Source organism: Otolemur garnettii, unplaced genomic scaffold (assembly GCF_000181295.1).
Source record: "Otolemur garnettii isolate 467f Iridium unplaced genomic scaffold, OtoGar3 scaffold00218, whole genome shotgun sequence".
NCBI lineage: Eukaryota > Metazoa > Chordata > Mammalia > Primates > Galagidae > Otolemur > Otolemur garnettii.
This window is the reverse complement of record NW_003852613.1, coordinates 1016332-1024817: the sequence shown is the minus strand read 5'-3', so window position 1 is coordinate 1024817 and position 8486 is coordinate 1016332. Positions and strand designations below refer to the sequence as shown.

At 41.4% G+C, this 8486-nt stretch overlaps 1 pseudogene; it reads left to right on the top strand.

Moving 5' to 3' along the window:
* The first annotated feature begins 3229 nt into the window (after positions 1-3229).
* On the top strand, positions 3230-5804 carry LOC100942257 (annotated as a pseudogene).
* The last annotated feature ends 2682 nt before the right edge of the window (positions 5805-8486 follow it).

Sequence of the window (8486 nt, the reverse complement as noted above, 5' to 3'; positions counted from 1 at the left end):
GTTGAGCTATAGGCGCCAAGCCACATATTTCTCCTTTTAAAATTTCATCTATTTTTGTTTTAAATTCCAAGGTTACATGTTGATTAAACAAAATACATTGTGAATAGAACAAAATAAAAATTGTTCATATCCATACTACCATCCAAACCAAATCATTGTTAAGATTCTGAAATTTCCCTCTCTCTATTTTTCAGTATAATTGTGATTGTGTGTCTTGGTGTAAAAAAAAAATACAGACTCTACAGAATTTGTTCAGAGATGTCACTAAACAAAGAACTATAAAAAATAGCAAAAACAACAAACCCTGGGGAGTGAACAATATCTGGTTTCCAGTGTTGTTATGCTGTATTATGTAAAATATCCAGTTTCAACAAACATATTACAGGACATGTAAAGAAACAAGAAAGTATTACCCATATGGGGTGTGGAGGAAGAATCAATTGAAACTATCCTGGAAGAAACTCAGACAGTATGTTTATTAGACAAAGATCTTAAATCAGCTATTTTAAATATGTTCAAAGAACTAAAGGAAACCATATCTCAATGTCTTACTGAATAGAAAATAAATAGAAATTATTTTTTAAAAATTGGAGCTGAAAAGTACAAAAATTGGCTCGGTGCCTCTGGCTCAAGCAGCTAAGGCGCCAGCCACATATACCTAAGGTGGCAGGTTCAAATCTAGCCTGGACCCACCAAACAACAATGACGGCTGCAACCAAAAAAATAGCCGGGCATTGTGGTGGGCGCCTGTGGTCCCAGCTACTTGGGAGGCTGAGGCAGGAGACTTGCTTGAACCCAGGAGTTGGAGGTTGCTGTGAGCTGTGATGCCACAGCACTCTACCCAGGGGGACAGCTTGAGGCTATTTTTTTCTTTTTCTCAAAAGAAAAAAAAAGTACAAAAATTGAAATGAAAAATTCACTCAAAGGGCAAAGTAGTAGTTTTGGGCAGAGGAAAGAATCAGCAAACTTTAAGACTGGTCAGTTAAGATTGTTGTCTGAACAACAGAATGAACAAACAGTGCGAAAAGTAACTTAGAGACCTGTGGGGCACAAGCACACATACTAATATATGCCTAATTGGAGTTACACAAGGGGAGAGAAAGGATATGAAAGAATATTTGAAGAAATATTAGCCAAAAGATTTGAATTTGATGAAACACATTGGTCTACACATCCAAGATGCTCAGTGAACTCCAAGTAGAATAATGCAAAGCAGTACAAACCTAGGGATATTATCATCAGACTATCAAAAGCCAAGATAAAGAATCTGGAAAATGGTAAGGGATAAGTAACTTATCACATACAAATTTTATCCTTAACAAAATTATCCAATGATTTCTTATCAGAAACCATGAAAGCTAGAAAGCAATAGGATGACCTACTAAAAGCGTCAGTCAATGAAGAATTCTATATTCAACAACACTAGTCTTCAAATATGAAGGAGGGCTGGGCACCAGTAGTTCAGTGGTTAGGGTGCTGGCCACATGCTCTGGGGCCGGTGGGTTTAAAAATGTACACCTGTAGCCCCAGCTCCTTGGGAGCCTGTGGTGGGAGGCTTGCCTGAGTTTAGGTGTTTGAGGTTGCAGTGACCTATGATCATGCCACTGCACTCCAGCCTGAATAGAATGAGATTCTGTCTTTGACAAAAAAAAAAAAGTGTGTTGATGACTACATAATACATGAGCAGGTGATTTGTGACAATAAGAGTGTAAAAGAAGACAGAACTAAGAGGAAAAAAAGTTGTAAACTATTGAAATTAAGTCAATACTATTTGAACTAGATTGTTATAAATTAAGATGTGAATTATAATTCCCAACACAATCACTAAGAAAAGCACATATAATACATATGCTTAACATAAAATAAGGCAGCAGTGAAAGAAGAATAAAAAGAAACAAGACGTATAGAACAGCAGTTCAACCTGTGGGTTGTGACCCCTTTGGGGGTTGAACGACCCTTTCCCCTTTCAGGGCTCACCTAGACCATCGGAAAACACATATTAAGGAACTGAGACACCGCTCCTCGTGTGGGGGTCACCACAACATGAGCAACTGTATTAAAGGGTCACGGCATTAGGAAAGTTGAGAAGGGGAAGAAAATGACAAGATGGCAGATGTAAGTCCTTTACTTATAGTTTCATTAAATTAAATGCATTAAGTGCTCTAATTAGAAGGCAGAGATGGAAGAACCGATTTGTAAAACTTGATCCCTCTATGTCTTGTCTACAAGAGATTCAATTTAGATTCCAAGACATGAATAAGTTACAAGTGAAAGTACAAAAGATATTCTATGGGAGCTGAGTGGGTATACTAATATCTGAGGCTTTAAAACAAAACCAAGATTCAGTACATTTAAAAGAATTGAAATCATGCAATGTACATCTCCCCCCACCCCTATTTCTTAGAGAGAAACAGTGTAGCTGTCTTGTACAGGCTAGGCTCAAAATATTGACCTCAAGTGATCCTTCCACCTTAGCCTCCTGAGTCACTGAGGTTTACAGATGTGAGTCTTTTTTTTTTTGAGACAGAGCCTCAAGCTGTCCCCCTGGGTAGAGTGCCATGGCATCACAGCTCATAGCAACCTCCAACTCCTGGGCTCAAGTGAGTCTCCTGTCTCAGCCTCCCAAGTAGCTGGGACCACAGGCACCTGCCACAACGCCCGGCTATTTTTTGGTTGCAGCCGTCATTGTTGTTTGGCGGGTCCAGCTTGGATTCAAACCCGCCACCTTAGGTTTATTTAGCTGGCGCCTTAGCCACTTGAGCCACAGGCGCTGAGCCACAGATGTGAATCTTTACCTGCCTCTTGCAAAGTATGTTCTCTGGGCACAAAGTTTCAACAAACATATTACAGGACATGTAAAGAAACAAGAAATTATCGCCTATGTGGGGTGTGGAGGAAGAATCAATTGAAACTATCCTGGAAGAAGCCCAGACAGTATGAGAAACCAGAAATAGGAAATTTGGAAAGTTCACCAGTATGTAGAAATGAAGTAACAAACTCTTAAATGCCCAATTGACCAGAGAAGAAGTCTCAAGGAAAATTAGACAGTTATTTTGAGATGAATGAAAAGGCAGCATGCCCATTCTTACAGAATGTAACAAAAGCACTGGTTGAGAGAAATATGTAGCATATCCATCTACATTAAAAAACAAGAAAGATGCCTGGTTCTATGAGCTTGACCTTAGGTGTCCAGTGTCTGGGTTCAATCTGGGTTGTGGTTGCCACCAAGATGGGCCAAATTGCTGACTCCCAAGGTTTAGGAGCCAGATCTGACCCAGTGCAGAGCTTCAGTTGCTGGAAGAAAAAACACAGCCACAGGCAAAAGAGAAAGAAGCAGTTGAGGAAGCAACTGATGGAGAGGGAGGTAGAGGCAAGAGTGTCAGCGGCTTTGTGCAGAACTCTGAAAAGATAAATGTGAGCGAAATTACAATATTTTCAGATTTCTCCTTATTCAAGAAAACATTGAGAGGTTTGCAAGAACCCCAGTACCATTTGGTAACTGAGATACAGAGGCAAACCACTGGATTGACTTTGCAAGATAAAAAATACTTAGAGCTGCCAAGTCTGGATCTGGCAAAGACTTTAGTTTTCTTTGTTCCAGTATTAGAAGGCTTCTGTTGTCTGCAGTGGATCTCAGCAGACGGGCAGGGAGTTCTAATCATATCACCTATGAGAAAACTAGCCTATCAGACCTTTGAAGTTCCCTGAAAAGTAGGAAAAAATCATGACTTTTCCACTGGTCTCATCATTGGTGGAAAAGATCTGAAACATGAAGCTGAAAGTTATCAAGAACATAAATATACTTGTGTGCACACCAGGTCAGTTTCTTATACAAACTTAACACATGTTCAGAAAAAAACAGAATCCTTTTTAGCCCAAGATCAAGATTTTCTTTATTTACAGACAGAGTCTCACTTTGTCACCCTCAGTAGAGTGCTGTGGGATCACAGCTCACAGCAACCTCCAACTCCTGGACTTAGGCAATTCTCTTGCCTCAGTCTCCCGAGTACCTGGGACTACAGGTGCCTGCCACAATGCCCGGCTATTTTTTATTGCAGTTTGGCTGGTGCCGCCACCCTCGGTATATGGGGCCAGTACCTTACTCACTGAGCCACAGGCGCCACCCCCAAGATCAAGATGTAAAAGAAAGAACTCAAAGATGTTTTATCTTTTATATATGTTTGATATATCTGTTGAGGAATAAAGAAGTATTTGGCCAGGTGCGGTGGCTCATGCCTATAATCCCAGCACTCTGGGAGGCCAAGGCAGGTGGATTGCCCGGGCTCAGGATTTTGAGACCAGAAAGAGTGAGACCCTTTCTCTACTAAAAATAGAAAAACTGGCTCAGCATCCATAACTCAGTGGTTGGGATGCCAGCCACATACACTGGGGCTGGGGGGTTTGAGCCCAGCCTGGGCCTGCTTAACAAACAAACAATAACAACAACAAATAACTGGGTGTTGTGGCAAGCACCTGTAGTCCTGGTTACTAGAGAGGCTGAGGCAAGAGAATCACTTAAACCCAACGGTTTGAGGTTGCTATGGGCTATGATGCCACAGCACTCTATGGGAGGCAACAAAGTGAGACTGTCTCAAAAAAAAAAAAAAAATAGAGGGCGATTCCGGTGGCTCAGAAGGGTAGGGCACCGGCCCCATATGTCAGAGGTGGTGGGTTCAAACCCAGCCCCGGCCAAAAAACAAAAACAAAAACAAAAATAGAAAAGCTAGCCAGCATTGTGATGGGCAACTGTAGTCCCAGCTACTGGGGAGGCTGAGGCAAGAGGACCACTTGAGCCCAAGAGTTTGAAGTTGCTGTGAGCTATGACATTACGGCACTCCATCTAGGGCAACAGAGTGAGACTCTCTCTCTCTCTCAGACAAAAAAAAAAGAAGTATTTGATATGAGCCAGTCACCTATACCTGAATATGCCCTGTCTCTTGGTCTTTCTATGGCACCCAGGTAAGATTTTTTCCGAAACTACAAAAGCAACAATGCATCAAAGAATTGGTAATGAGCCAAGCTGGTAAAGTTATTGAGCCAAGGGCTCCCTCTCTCACCAACCATGAAGTGGAAGAATTTAGAGCCTGCTTCAGTGAGAAAAGGTCCATCCTTCAGAAAGGTGGGAGAAGGTTAGAAGGGGCAGAGTACAGACTGGCTAATAGTATTGGTGATGAAGAAGAGGAAGAAATGGAAGAGAAACTGGGAAAAACAAAAGATCTCAAACTCAATCTGTTCCTAACATTGAAGCAAGATGATCAAGGAAGTTCCCACCCAGTTCTGGGACAGCAATGAGGAGGAGGAAGATGCTGATTTCCTTAAGATGAAGCACACAATCTGTGTGGGGTGGACCTCGGAGCTAAGAAAGTGTTACAGAAGAAAGGCCTTTCTAAATTCAGTGTCAAGGAAAAAAGTGCCCAAAGTTGCAGAGGTGAAAAAAGTAATGAAGAGAAATTTCAAAGTGAATAAGGCAGTAATGTGCTGCCTCAGCAGTGGCCACAGATGCAGAGACCTGTCACAAAGAACCCTGAGGAAGATGACTCTGGTGATATCAACTTAGATGAAGCAAAAGAAAGACTTCAGGAAGAGGACAAGTTTGACAAGGAAGAATACAGAAATAAAATTAAGGAAAAGCAATGGAAGAAAAGACAGAAAGAAAGGAAATACCAAAGAAGAGCCAGCAAGAGGCAGGTGAAGTCTGGCGATGAAGCGGAAGCCTTTCTGTATTGGAGGGATGATGACAATGGGGGTTTGTCCCAGGCATGCTTCCAGATCCAGATAAGTACAGACAGATAAGCAGACAGTGAACATCTGACAAAACTCGTGGTACCAAGAAGACGCAGGGAATGAGGAAAAGGAATGGCAGTGACATGGAAGTTGGGAACCAACAAGTCTTCACAGGACGAAGGCCAAGTGGGGCGCATTTAGCAAGGCACCAAGAGCTGGTGTTACATCTACTCAGAAGTCAGAGCCAGATGCTTCCTGTGCCTGCCTTCTCCTTTATTCCTCTGCTTATATGGGCAAGAAGCTGAAAAACAGTGGACTTTTGGATGCTTAGGTACCACAAGTCCCATTGCCAAAGTTTGTTGATCACCGTTTTCCAGCATGTGCTCTGTTAGATCTCACCCATGGCTTTCTACACCTTGCCATTGGAGAAATGTTTTCTTTGTTTTGCTGGCAAGTTCTGAACCAATGCTTGGTTTGTTAGAAATTCCTCTTGCTTACTACACAGAAGTTTCTATGTTACTGTTAAACAAAATTCCTATTTTTTTTTTTTTTTGAGGCAGAGTTTCACTTTGTTGCCCTTGGTAGAGTGCCATGGCATCACAGCTCACAGCAACCTCCAGCTTAGGAGATTCTCCTTCCTCAGCCTCCCAAGTAGCTGGGACTACAGGCACCCACCACAATGCCCAGCTACTTTTTGTTGCAGTTTGGCTAAGGCCAGGTTCGAACTGCCACCCTTGGTATATGGGGCCAGTGCCCTACTCATTGAACCACAGGTGCCACCCCTAATTTTGATATATATATTTGCAAAGAGGTAGAGTATAATGGACCAGCCCTCAGAAAGAATATTTTTGAATTGAGATGATCAATAATAAATACATTTCCTGGCTCGGCGCCCGAGGCTGATGGGTTTGAACCCAGGCTGGGCCTGCTAAACAACAATAACAACTGCAACAAAAACAACAACAAAAATAGCCGGGCATTGTGGCAGGCACCTGTAGTCCCAGCTACTTGGGAAGCTGGAGCAAGAGAATCACTTAAGCCCAAGAGTTTGAGGTTGCTGTGAACTGTGACACCACAGCACTCTACTGAGGGTGACATAGTAAGACTCTGTCTCAAAATAAATAAGTACATAAGTAAATAAATAAATAAATTTCCTATTAAAAAACAAAAAAGGGGGGCCCATAGCTCAGTGGTTAGGGTGCCAGCTACATGCTCCAGGACTGGTGGGTTTAAACCTGGCCCAGGCCTGCTAAACAAAAAACAAAGCAAAACAAAAAGTTGGGTATTGGGGTGGGCACCTGTAGTCACAGCCCAATATGGTAAAGGTTGTGTGCAAAGTAATTAATATATATTTTATAGTTCACAGAAAGAACTAAAATGCTGCATTCTGCCTGGAAATTTTCTAACCACTAGTTTTTCTTAGCTCCAAAATGATTTATAGTTGGCCTTAATAATCACAGATTCTCAAGAGTACTTGTCAGCATTCTGCCTGAAGTCTGGTTGCTTGAATAAGAGCTTGCATCTGCACCTCCCACAGGACTAGTGCTTTACAGGTACCATGTGTTTAATAAAATGTTTAAATACATTTATTGGGGGAAGATAGATTTATGCATTGTCAAATTATAAACTAGTAGGACTTGTGTGAAATTGCTTTATCTCGCACCTTTTGAAAGTTGTTAATTCTAATGTAACATAAATTATACTCCATGTGCTCCTCCTCCTGCCTGCTCTCCGGGTAGCCATTCATCTGCTGCGTGGTCCAGTAAAGTAGTTGACATTCAGACCATCTGTTCCTTAGTTAGATAGAGTTGCTACCTTGAATTCTCCCTCTGGATTTTGGAAATTAAGGGGATCCTGTCCTTGTTGTAGATCTCTTATGGATTATCCAGTGGTAAATTTGTGATCACGTACACCTCCATATGAAGTAAAAACCAAATCAACACATAAGGCAAAGGAAGTTTGGTACTAGAACGAAGCCTTTCAAATGCAAACAGTGTGGAAAACCATTGGGCAGGGTAATTCACCTATACAACATGAAATATGTCACACAGGAGGGACAACAAATGAATGTAATATATGTGGGAAATCATTCAGCTGGGGCTCATCACTTATTTTGTATTAGAAAATTTATACTGGAAAAAAACACTTTGTGTGTAGTGAGAGTAGGAAAGCCTTCAGCCAAAGTACATGCCTCAGACAGCATCGGAGGGTTTATACTGGACAGAAACCTTATGAATGTTGTCAGTGTGGCCTTCACCCAGATTTTGAAGCTTACATCACATCTGAGAACACACTAGAGAGAATCCTTGTGAATGTAACGAACATGGCAAGGTGTATAGCCATAGGTCAGTACTTACTCAACCCAAAAGGCTTCATTCAGAGGAATGGGGAAAATGTTTCTGATGGAATTCATATCTTACTCAGTAACAGAGAACCCAGAGAGAAACCCTATAAATGCAAAAAATGTGGCAAATATTTCAGTAGAAATACACCAATACTTCACAGTGAGGGGAAACACAAATAGTGTTAACAAGTGTGGGAAAATCTTTGGTCAGAGTGCATCTCTTTCTCAGTATTAGAGGATGTATATAGAAGGCAAATGCCTTCACTTGAAACGTATTCCTTGCTCGGCCTCAAAGGATTCATAAGAGAAAGAAATCTTAATGATGTGTCATACACAAATTCACAATGGATTGTAAGTCAACAAACATGTCTCATTGAGAAATATTTCAGCATGAAAACTGTCATTCATCAACATCAAT